General features: G+C 47.1%; 1 protein-coding gene across 1 annotated transcript in view; it reads left to right on the top strand.

Annotated features, from left to right (window-relative positions):
* The first annotated feature begins 4,542 nt into the window (after positions 1–4,542).
* The window catches only part of PSD4 (pleckstrin and Sec7 domain containing 4), a 36,834-nt gene continuing 28,828 nt past the window's right edge, over positions 4,543–12,548 (top strand). Inside the window, exon 1 of the mRNA XM_047766163.1 lies at positions 4,543–4,686. The gene's annotated coding sequence lies outside the window, so the exon portion shown is untranslated. The remainder of the gene's footprint in view (positions 4,687–12,548) is intronic.

Consider the following 12,548-nt stretch of genomic DNA (forward strand, 5'->3'; position numbering starts at 1 on the left):
AGCTCCAGCTCCGATTTGACCCCCTAGCGTGGGAATTTCCTGCAGGTGTGGCCCTAAAGAGAAAAAAAAAATGCAATTGTGGGTCATATATTACTTCTATGATTTATCTTGACAAACTGCAAACTATTTTCCAAAGTTGCTAGATCATTTTATAATCCAACCAGCAGCACATGAGGATTCCTATTTCCACATACCCTCACTGACACTTGTCATTATCTTTTACTAAATCCAGCCTAATGGATGTGAAATAGTATCTCATTGTCATTTTGGGGGTTGGGGGGTTTTTTTGTCTTTTTTTTTTTTGCTTTTTCTAGGGCCGCTTCCCGAGGCATATGGAGGTTCCCAGGCTAGGGGTCTAATTGGAGCTGTAGCCACCAGCCTATGCCAGAGCCACAGCAACTCAGGATCCGAGCGTCTGTGACCTACACCACAGCTCACGGCAATGCCGGATCCTTAACCCACTGAGCAAGGCCAGGGACCGAACCTGCAACCTCATGGTTCCTAGTTGGATTCGTTAACCATTGCACCACGATGAGAACTCCTGGTTTTTTTAGGGCTGCACCCGTGGCATATAGAGGTTCCCAGGCTAGGGGTCTAATCAGAGCTATAGCTGCTGGCCTATGCCAGAGCCACAGCAACGCCGGATCCTGAACCCACTGAGCGAGGCCAGGAATCGAACCCGCAGCCTCATGTTCCTAGTTGGATTCGTTTCTGCTGCACCACGACGAGGAATACCCTCATTGTCATTTTGATTTGTATTTCTCAGATGTCTAATGAAATTGAGCATCTTTTCATATGCTTATTCGTCATTTGTGTAACTTAAAGAAATATCTATTCAGATACTTTGCTCATTTTTTAGTTGTCTTTTTGTTAGTGAGTTGAAAGATTTCCTTATATATTCTAAATACATGTCCCTAGGTTCATTTTCTAACATATAGATTTCTAGGTGTTCCACAACTATTTGTGAAAAGACTTTCCTTTTTCCATTGAATTACCTTGACACCTTTGCCAAAAGATGCCCATTGACCAGGCATATGTGGCTCTGTATTCAGACACTCTACTTCTGTTGCATTGTTTATCTACGTTTATGCCGTTTCAGTTTGAAGTATTTTCTAATTTTCCCTGCAATCTCTTCTTTGACCCTTAGGTTATTTTGAGACACATTGCTTGATTTTCAAATATTGGGGGCATATTCTAGGTAAAGTACTGCTGTTATTTCTAGACTAAGTTCACCATGATTGATAAGACATGATCGATAAAAATCTCAACCCACTGAAAGCTAGAGATTGTTTTATAGTCTATAGTTGTGTTGGTTAATGTTCCACATGCACTTGAAAAGACTATGTATTCTGTTGGTGGTGGTGCAATACCCTACAATATCAACTTGGTAAATGATAAACAATAGTATGGGAGTTCCTACTGTGGCTCAGTGCGTTAAGAACCCAACTAGTATCACTGAGAGTAAGGGTTTGATCCTGGCCTCGTTCAGCGGGTTAAGTTTGCTGCAAACTTTGGTGTAGTTTGCAGATGTGGCTCGGATCTGGTGTGGCTGTGGCTGTGGCATAGGCTGGCAGCTACAGCTTTGATTCAACCCCTATCCTGGGAATTTCCATATGCCACAGGTGCAGCCTTAAAAAAAAAAAAAAAAAAAAAAAAAGATAAATGATGTATGGAAACTGCGTGTGTACCCTTTCCACATACCTTGTCCTGTGCATTCATTGCATTTGGTTGTTTCTGAGTTATATCCTTTATAATCAATTGGTAATAGGAAGTGAAGTGATTCCTGAGGTCTGTGGCCCAGTCTAGCAATTAACAAACCTATGGCTCAGAGGTATAGGTGACAACTTGAGATTTGCATCTGAAGTGGGGAGCAATCCTGTGAGACTGAGCCCTTAACCTGCGGGGGCTGCACTAACTAAGTATCCTAATTAAATTGTAGAACACCCTGCTGGTGTCCAAAGGGTTGGAAAATTCCTTAACATCAGGGAACACCCACACATTTGATCATAGGCAGTGTTGAGAGCGTGCAGAGAAACAATTTTCCTTTAGTTAGCATTAATTTCCTTTAAAATTATATTTTAATTGACTATTTTTTCCACCTCCTGACCATAGTACACATATTCTGTTTCTTTAGAAGTCTACTACTTTTTGCTGTTGTTGTATGGTAGATATTGTGAATGATACATTGTAGATGGTCTGGCTTCTTTTATTTGGCTCTGAAGAGGGTCAAATTTTGTTCTAGCAAGAAGTTAAATTACTGGACACTCACCTTGGTTTTGTGGAGGCTTGGTTTTAGATTTTGGATGTATTTCTTGTGATTTGCCCCTAATCCTGGGGTACATCCCTTAACCCTAGGATGCAATTTTTACTCCTTAGTTGTGGCCATTCTGAGATTTCAGTGGACAGTCCAAAGTGCTAACCAAGCCCCTTCAAGATGGCAGGACTTGATTCCAAATTCCCCAGCAGCAGGCAACTAACTGCTCAAATCTCTACTCAGCTATTGCTTTCCTTTGGGTCATGTGCATTCTTGCCCCAATCGTGTTCATTCAAGAGTCAGCCAAGGAATCGAGGGAATTTTGCCTGCAGATGTTGGACCTCTCTCCTCCAAGGGTCTCTTCTTTCCAGGACTTTACCCCTCAGGGAGTGACCCCTCACTTCCTAGTACCACTGCTTACCTCCCATCATACCACTGCTTATTCCCCCTGCTAGGCTGCAAACTTTGGGAGCATTTGATTCAGCCTTCTACCCCAAGTGCCGAGTCAGTACCTGACTACATACAGTAGATGCACAATACATGTGTGTGGAACTAACAAAGGAACAGCTAATAAGTTGTAGGATTGCTGACGTAGTGACAGGTTAAAAAAGACAAAGCAGCATCATTGCATGGTGATGAAGAGCATGGCCTCTGGCTTCTGATTGTCTGTGTGACCTTGGTCAGGTTGCTTAACCTCTCTGTGCCTCAGTTTTGTCATTATATGGAAAGATTCCTACCTCTGAGGGTGGTTATAAGGATTAAGTATCAGGACAGGTAGAAACGAAAAAAAGAGGGGGATAGTTCCTGTTGTGGTTCAATGGATTAAGAATCCAACAAAGAGAGTTCCCGTCATGGCTCAATGGTTAACAAATGCAACTAGAAACCATGAGGTTGCAGGTTTGATCCCTGGCCTTGCTCAGTGGCTTGAGGATCTGGCGTTGCCGTGAGCTATGAGCTGTCTCAGACACAGCTCAGATTTCGTGTTGCTGTGGCTCTAGCGTAGACTGGCAGCAACAGCTCCAATTAGACCCCTGGCCTGAGAACCCCCATATGCCGTGAGAATGGCCCTAGAAAAGGCAAAAAGACAAAAAAAAAAAAAAAACAGCATCGGGTCTGTGAGGATGCAGGTTTGATCCTTGGCCTTGATTAGTGGGTTAAGGACCTGGCCATTGCTGGAGTTCCCATCATGGCGCAGAGGAAACGAATCCAACTAGGAACCTTGAGGTCGAGGATTCAATACCTGGCCTTGCTCCATGGATTAAGGATTCCTGCGTTGCTGTGAGGTGTGGTGTAGGTCGCAGGTGAGGCTCAGATCTGATGTGGCTGTGGCTGTGGCATAGGCTGGCAGCTGTAGCTTGGATTGGACCCCTAGCCTGGGAACCTACATATGCCGAGGGTGAAGCACTGAAAAAAAAAAAAAAAAAAAAAAGGATCTGGCCATTGCTGTGGCTGTGGCATATAGGTGGAAGATGTGGCTAGGATGCGGCATTTTGCCTTGGCTGTGGTGTAGGCCCACAGCTGCAGCTCTGATCAGATGATTGGACCCCTAGCTTGGAAACTTCCATACGCCTTGGGTGTGCCATAAAAAGAAAAAAAAGTGGTATTTCCTGACACATCCATAAAACTCATAAATTAAATATTAGCTGCTGTTGTTGCTCCTACAGGACCTGGTCAGCTCCATTTGGGGTATTATCTGATGCAAATATATTTTTCCACGTTGCCAGTCTCTGGGGACGCTAAAATATCCCTGGCTATACTTGGAATATGGCATCATTTAACTTTGATTTTCACATATGGTGCCTAATACAGTCACAGAAGTGCAAATCAGAGAGTGGCATCAAGTGGAACATTGAAAAATATGGGCTTCTTGGCAATACTACGACGTCCGAGATGTTTGCAAAAACATATTCAAGTTTCAAGACACAACTATTTGCCTCCAAACCAGCTAGCTAAAGTTCTCCGTCAGTCAAGTTACAGACTGCTGAAACTCTGAACTCAATGCAATTTTTCTTGCGCCCCCGAAAGAAATCTTATAGGATGGGTTTGGAGGGACCCTGATTATGACCCCGCTGGGGGCGCGCACACGTCAGGGTCGGGCTTGGGTTTCTGGCTGGTTTCTGGGCTGGAGGAGGACTGGGACGCCAGCAGCCTGGCCGCGGGGACAGCGTAGGTCGTGCAGGAGGCGCCAGGCTCTGCGCCGCCGCGGTCAGACCAGTCGGACGGCTTCGCCCGCCCCGCCCCGCGCCGCCCGCCGGGCCGCCGCCCTCCGTCTCCTCGCGGCCGGAAACCCAGTCCCTCCCGCGAGCCAAGCGCCGAGCACGGCAGGCCTGGCCCCCACCCCGCGCAGCAGCCCCGCCGCAGCACCCCCCACACCCCCGCCATGGGACGCCCGGACAGGTGGAAGGCCAGAGCAGGAGCCCGGTGGGACAAGGGTAAGGGCACGTGGGGACAGTGTGTCCTCGATGGGGAGAGTGCACCGGGGACTCCGAGCAGGGGGAGCACCTGTGCAGCCAGAGGAGCAGAAAGAGGTGGCGGGAGGGGTGAGGGCGATTGGGGGTTGCTCAGAATTCAACCGCATCAGGGGCGGAGACAGGGACAGCAGGGGGACGCTGTGGCCCACTGGGAAAGTCAGCCCTGGCCTGGGTGTGCTGGCTCCACAGGCTCCTCCAGCCAGGCTGGGTACATCTGGGCTCAGGCCCTGCTGGAGAGCTGGAGGAACCCTTAAAACCATCTAGCATCATAGCTGGGCGACACTGAGGGCCTTCCTCCCTATCTCCCATTGGCCTCAGTGGCCTGTAGGCCCTTGACCCAGCTGAGCCACCCTTCCTGCTCCCTGCCGGGCTCAAGCCTGGCCCTCCTGCCCGGCTGCCTCCCAGGAGTGCTCTCCCTTGGATGCTGGGCCCTTTGCTTGGCCCTTCTGGGTGTGTCTGGTCAGAAAAGATCAGAGAATTCCGAAGAAGGTAAACAGCATTTGCTCAGCTGACAAACTCACATTCCCCCTTAGGCTTCTTTCTGGCCCTAGGATTGAGTTTAGCATCTTTCAATAGAACAGTGGAGCTAGGGCTGTGAGTTCTTGGCTGGATTTTTTTTTCCCCAGGCTGCAAGGTGGTGCACTGCTTCGCTCAGTGCATGCGGGTCATGGGTCCAAACCCCTCAGTACATGTCCTGCAAGTCTAGGTCAGGTAGGGAGCATCAACATGAAGGCCTGAGCAGCTGGGGGCTCCACCTGCCCTTGAACCTCATTAGCCCAGTCCTTCCCCTGGTTCAGAGCTGATTGAATGTAATTTGCAACTAATTGGATGTCTCTGAGCCCTTCTACATAAGAAACACACCAAGGTCAGGTTTAGACAGCAGTCAGCGCTGAGTGATTCATTCTTCTCTCCCAGATGTGGTGTTTCCCTTGTGTGAGGGGTCTGAAGAGTCAGGCATTCATTCATTCAACATATATTTACTGAGTGCCAGTTACTTTTTTTTTTGTCTTGTCTTTTGAGGGCTGCGCCTGCAGCATATGGCTAGGAGTCACATCAGAGCTAGAGCTGCCAGCCTACGCCAGAGCCACAGCAACACCAGATCTGAGCTGCGTCTGCGACCTACACCACAGCTCACAACAACGCCAGATCCTAACCCACTGATTGAGGCCAGGGATCGAACCCGCAACCTCATAGTTCCTAGTTGGATTCGTTTCCGCTGAACCACAATGGGGACTCCCAATTACTTTTTTAAAAAATTTCGTTGAAGGAGTTCCCAGTGTGGTTCAACGGGCTCAACTGTGTCTTTGCAGCACCAGGACGTAGTTTTGATCCCCTGCACAGCACAATGGGTTAAAGGATCCGGTGTTGCCACAGCTGCAGTGTGTGTTGCAGCTGTGGCTGGGATCTGATTCCCAGCCCAGGAACTCCATATGCCATGGGTGGCCAAAAAAAGGGAAAAAAATTTATTCAAGTATAGTTGATTTGCATCGTTGTGTTAATTTCTGCTGTATAGCAAAGAGATTCCGTTATATACACATATATATATTCTTTTTCATATTCTTTTCCATTATAGCATATCACAGGATATTGAAGATAGTTCCCTGTGCTATGCAGTAGGACCTTGTTGTTTATCCATCCTGTATTTACTAGTTTGACTCTGCTAATCCCCAGCTCCTGAAAACTACTAACCATGCTCATAGGCACTGGGAATACCTCTGCTCTGGTTTACGTGACTTGTGCAAGAGAGGAAATAGGCAGTTAGCAGATGAATCGCATTATTTCTGAGAGTGATAAATGCTGTGAAACAAAATAAAGCAGGATGATGATGAGCATGACTGTGAAACAAATCAGAGAACTTGGCCTTTAGCTGGAAAAGCTCAGAAGCAGGCTTTCTAAATGAGGTGGGGAAACAGCAATACTGTCAGGCCCTCAGACTCTGGGGCACAGAATAGAATATCATCTGTGACCATGAGCAGGTGAGCTTTCTACAGGGGGTCCATGAGCAACGGACGAGGGGTGAGTAGCCCCTCTCTGGAGTCCTTAGCGTGTCCTTCTTGTTGGGAGGCTTGAATCTGAGGCAGAGATTTAAGCTTCCCTAGAAGACATATCCTGTTAACTCACTTATTTGCTCATTCATACAGCAAATACTGAGGCGCGTATGTGAGGCTGTATTCTGGGTGTTAAGGATACATTCCTGAACCGAGAGCCTTTCCCCTCACAGAGCTTGTTTGGTGATGGAGATAAATGGATCATAACAATAACAACAATTTCAATGTCATGTCAGATAAATGCAATGAACAAAAGCAGAGCAGCTGGGAATTCCTGCTGTGGCACAGTGGGTTAAGAATCCAACTTCAGGGAGTTCCCATAGTGGCTCATCGGAAATGAATCCGACTAGTATCCATGAGGACACTGGTTCAATCCCCGGCCTTAATCAGTGGGTTGGTGATCCGGCGTTGCCGTGAGCTGTGGTATAGGTTGTAGACGAGGCTCAGATCCTTCGTGGCTGTGGCTGTGGCTGTGGCCAGCAGCTGTGGCTGTGGCCAGCAGCTGTAGCTCCAACTCAACCCCTAACTGGGAACGTCCATATGCCTCGGGTGCAGTCCTAAAAAAAAGGAAAAAAAGAAAGAATCCGATTGCAGCAGCTTGGGTCACTGCAGAGGAGCAGGCTTGATCAGTGCAGTGGGTTAAAGGATCTGGCATTGCTGCAGCTTCAGTATAGGTCACGGCTGCTGCTCAGATTCAATCCCTGGCCCAGGAACTTCCGTATGCAAAAAAAAAAAAAAAAAAAACAAAAAATTTCTGGCTAAAGTGGCACTTTCCAAATCAGTAAACACTGCAAACTGGATATAGGGAGAAAAACTATTGCCTTCTAGGAAAATTCCATTATTCTTTTATTCTTAAAAAGGATAATCTTACGGAGTTCCCGGTATGGCTCAACAGGTTAAGAACCCGACTAGTATCCATAAGGATTCAGGTTTGATCCCTGGCCTCACTCAGTGGGTTAAGAATTTGGTGCTGCCACAAGTTGTGGCGTGGGTTGCAGATGCGGCTCGGATCTGGCATTGCTGTCTAGGGCCTGGGCCTCAGCTGCAGCTTCAATTCAACCCCTAGCCTGGGAACTTCTATATGCCACAGGTGTGGCCCTAAAAAGAAAAAAAAAAATTATTAGCAGACTTAAACAGAGAAGTGTACTGAGAATGTATTCTATGCCAGGCTTTTCTTTGAGCCCCTTATGTGCAAACACAAATTGTCCTCAGCAAGTCTGTGAGGTATATGTTATCCTGTTTCCCAGATGAAATACTGACGCCCAGAGAGAATCACAAAGCTGCCCACTGTTACACAGCTAGTAAGTGAAGGATCGGGATTTATAACCAAGTGGTGCAGTTTTAGAGCCAAGTGTCCTGAGAGAGGGAGAAGAAGAGGTTTTGGCTGAAGGGATGATTCTGTGCAGTGGAGGGGGTCTCCAGGGGGCCTCCCAGCAGGAGGTGGTTAGAAGATAGCAGGAGGTATGGGTGCATTCCATCTCTTTTCTTCTTTTTAAGACATTTGCATGCATTAATTTTTTTTGTTGTTTTTTTTTTTTTTTTTTTTTTGGTCTTTTCAGGGCTGCACCTGAGGCATATGGAGGTCCCCAGGCTAGATGTCCAATCGGAGCTATAGCTGCCGGCCTACACCACAGCCACAGCAACACCAGATCTGAGCCACATCTGTGACCTACACCATAGCTCATGGCTGGATCCTTAACCCACTGATTGAGGTCGGGGATCAAACCTGCATCCTCATGGATGTTAGTCTGATTCATTTCTGCTGAGCCACGATGGGAGCTCCAAAAATTCTTTAAAGAGTATTTGAAAGGTGCTACTTGTCTGTGTTAATTTTTTTTTTTGTAATGTTCATTTTAACAGCCCTTAGAGAACACAATGAAAATCTCCTTCCTTCTCCTGTCCTCTGATTTCCAGTCCTCTTCAGAGGCAGTTGAGATACTTGCAGAAACGTTCTGTTTGTAAAGGAGAATGTATGTATTATGCTTTTTCTCTTTTTCCTCCCTTCTTACACAAATAGTAATAATACTCAGGTCTGAACCTTGAGTATTATTTTTCCCACTTTAATATACTTATTCTGGTTTGGACAAATAGATATATTCCGCCCTTTTAAAGTATGTAAGGAGTTCCCATGGTGGCTCAACAGTAATGACCCTGGCTAGTATCCATGAGGATGTGGGTTCAATCCCTGGCCTTGCTCAGTGGGTTAAGGATCCAGCTTTGCCACGAGCTGTGGTGTAGATTGCGAATGTGGCTCAGATCCCGTGCTGCAGTGGCTGTGGTGTAGGCCAGCAACCCCTATACCTCTGGTGTAGCTCCGATTCAACCCCTGTCCTGGGAACTTCCATCTGCCTTGGGTGCAGCCCTAAAAAGAAAAAAAAAATGTGTAATGTTGAATGGATGGACCATATTTATTTAGTCATTCTGTTATGGTCTTCTCAATTGTTTCCCCCATGTTTGTTTCTTTGTTTGCACGAAGGAGATTTATATCTACATTTTTGCTCCCTTCTGTGACAAATTCTGCAGGAGAAATTCCTAAACACGGAATTAGTGATCGAAAAGCTCTGGATATTTTAGATTTCAACCGATGCTGCCAGCCTGTTTTCAAAGGTGCGGTCTGACTTACTATTCCCTGGATTGTGTGCTTCCCCAAGGCTCTGCCAACTCTGTGTCATCAATTGTTCTCATCAATTTGACAGATGAAACAATGGTGTCCCATTGTCGTTTTAATGGGTCTTAATAGTGAGCAGTGTGTGAGTCTCACATATGTTTTAAGCCCTTTGTCTTTCTCCCCTGCAGACTGTTCACATCCTTGGCCTGTGGTGCAACTTGGATTTTTCTCTTGTTATGATCAAATTATAAGGGGGGAGTTCTTGCTGTGGCTCAGTGGGATCAGTGGCATCTCTACAGTGCCAAGACACGGGTTCGATCCCTAGCCTGCACAGTGGGTTAAAGGAGCCGCCATTGCCACAGCTGAGGCGTAGGTCACAACTGTGTCTCGGACCTGATCCCTGGCCCGGAAACTTCCATGGGCTGTGGAGTGGCCAAAAAGTGGCCAAAAGAAAAAAAAAAAACTGTAAGGGGTCTTACTGTGATTTCCTTTTCATCCATTATCTCTGGTCCCACTGGCCATTATCCCTGCCTTTGGGAGCAGCAGCTACTCCGATGTATTTATGATGTGTGTATCCCAGGATCTGGACTGTTATCGAGAAATATATGCTGTTGATTTATGTATACACATATTGCAGACTTACATACATTGTATTGTGCTACAAATACGAGCTTCCTTTCAAACTCGATGCTGTTTTTTAAGATTTATCTGGCTGCTGTCTGGATACTTGGTTTGTCGTTTCTGGTTGCTGCACTACATTCTGTGGCTGGAGTTAGGGAATTATCGTAACCATTGATGCTCCCTGGCATGGTCTAGAAATCTTGTTTGGAGACATGGCATGATGGGGGTGAGCCATGGAAGATGAAGAGGGTCAGGCAGGTGGAGAGGAGGATGTGGAAGGGAACAGAGCTGACCAGGAGTGCAGCATGGGGACACACCAATGTGTGAAATTTCCAGGAACGCTCAGGGGAGCCCCATAGACTGCTGGGGTCTCGGTACAGGGTGAGGTGTGGTCTTTGCAGAGGCTGGGGGTCTCAAATGCCAGTGTTGGGCTTTCCCTAAAGGCGATGGGGTGAGGCAGTGGGGTGGGGTCGGTCAGGAAGGTTTTCAAGGGCAGGAGCCATCTCCTGGAGGTGAATTGTGGTGGACCATGAATATGAACTCGAGAGGCAGGAGGTCCCCAGTGTTCTCCAGATAAGAGGGGAGCAGTGGGGCTGCCAGGGAGGGAGGACCAGCAGGACTGGGTGCTGTGGGCATGAGGAGTCTAGGGTGGTGTCCAGCCTGAGAACTCAGGAAGCTGGGCTCATGTGATCCCACAGACAGGACCCTGGAGGGCAGGCCTGGGCACTCATGTGGAAGGAGAGCCACAGTCGCGGGCACATGGACAGGCAATTGGGCATCTACTAATTCTGAAGTCCTGCTCATCTGGTTAGAAGATTCCCCGGGCTGGGGAGGGTTCATGAACCCTGGGTGTGTAGGTAAGAGATGAATGTGGAGGGGGAGGGAGTGAGGTCACCATAGGAGAGCGTTCAGGGCAAGAGTCCTGGCTGAAACAAAGCCCAGGGCAGGTATGCAGGGAAAAGAAGTGGATGTACAAGCTGGGCCAGCAGGGAGGCCCAGATGCACTTTTGAACTCTGCCCTTTGCTGGCATCCCGACCTCAGGAAAGCCTCCTTTCAGCACTGAAGCCTGGACAGGGGTGGAATTAGGGCCCTTACAAACCAGGATGTCCAAGGAGGGTCCCTACCTTCCTGGCCTCGCTCAGCGCGCCCTTGGGGGATGCGTGGAAGGGCTGAGGCCCACTGGAGTGAAAGGGCCTCAGGGAGCACAGGTGTGCAGGCTCCCTCCCCAGGGAGGGACCCCAGTGCTGTGCCAGCCAGAGGCTGCCCCTCTGTGCCTGTGGGCACCTATTGAGAAAGATCATACACTCCAGCTGGCACACAGAGCACCTCGGGAGCCCAGGGTTTTGTGGCTCTGGGCAGACTTAGGTCCAGGCCCCTGGACCCTTCGAGTGGCCCCTGGAAGTGCCCTGCTCTGAGTTTTGGCTTCCTCTTTCACTGGGTCAGAGCATACCTGTTCTGTCATTTATGCAACCCCAGAGCCTTGCCTTCCTACTAATTGTACACCTGAATTCCTATTCATCAATTAATGTCTGATTAAAGAAGGAAGAAGGAAAGACCCTCAATTCTTCCTCCCAAAGAGTAAGTGCTTGAAAGGTTGCATTCGTCTGCACAGAGTGTATCCTGGTTGGCATAGCTTGTCATGATTTTTGACTTAAGAGGTTTCTATCTATGCTATTTTTCCCCTTTATTTTTTATTACTGTGGTTGATTGACAGTGTTGTGCCAATTTCTGCTGTACAGGAGAGTGACCAGTCATATATACATACTCTTTCCTATATTATCTTCCATCATAGTCTATCCCAAGAGACTGGATATAGTTCCCGTGCTATACAACAGGACCTCATTGCTCACCCATTCTAAATGGAATACGTTACATCTACTAACCCCAGACTCCCAGTCCATCCCATTCCCTTCCCCCTGCTTGGCCACCAAATAATATTTTATTTAATATTTTCCTTGCATACACACAATCTGACAAAAACAATGTAAAGTAGGCATTGTTTACTTTAGCGTGGTCCTTAGCAATATCTATGAGATCATAGGTTTTTACTCATATTCAAATACATGCTTAACTATTAAAAATGTTAATCAGGTGTACCATATGCCTACTTAGGCAAATAGAGCTTTAGATTCATGGAGGAGATAATCTTTGTTGGAGAGGGGAAGAAAAAACTTTGGGAGTTCCCACTGTGGTACATTAGGTTAAAGCACCTGGCATTGCTGCAGCTGTAATATAGGTCACACCTGCAGCTTGAATTCAGTTCCTGGCCATGGAACTTCCATATGCCTCAGGTACAGCCATGAAAAAAAAAAAAAAAAAATCTTTTCTTCTACCCTCTAAGATGTAGTCACCGGAACCTGCAAATTAAACTGACAACCCCAACAAACGATTAACAGTAGAAAAAGGTTTATTGGCCTGCACATGGGAGCCAGTCAAAGAAGTAGTTGGCTTGTTAAAGGATTAAAGGACACCTAAATTAATAGGAGAAAGGGAGGGGGAAGGACAAATAGATTGCTTTAGGAAAGATAAATGGGTTTTTTAAAAT

Source organism: Phacochoerus africanus, unplaced genomic scaffold (assembly GCF_016906955.1).
Source record: "Phacochoerus africanus isolate WHEZ1 unplaced genomic scaffold, ROS_Pafr_v1 Scaffold_5, whole genome shotgun sequence".
In the NCBI taxonomy this organism is placed as follows: Eukaryota; Metazoa; Chordata; class Mammalia; order Artiodactyla; family Suidae; genus Phacochoerus; species Phacochoerus africanus.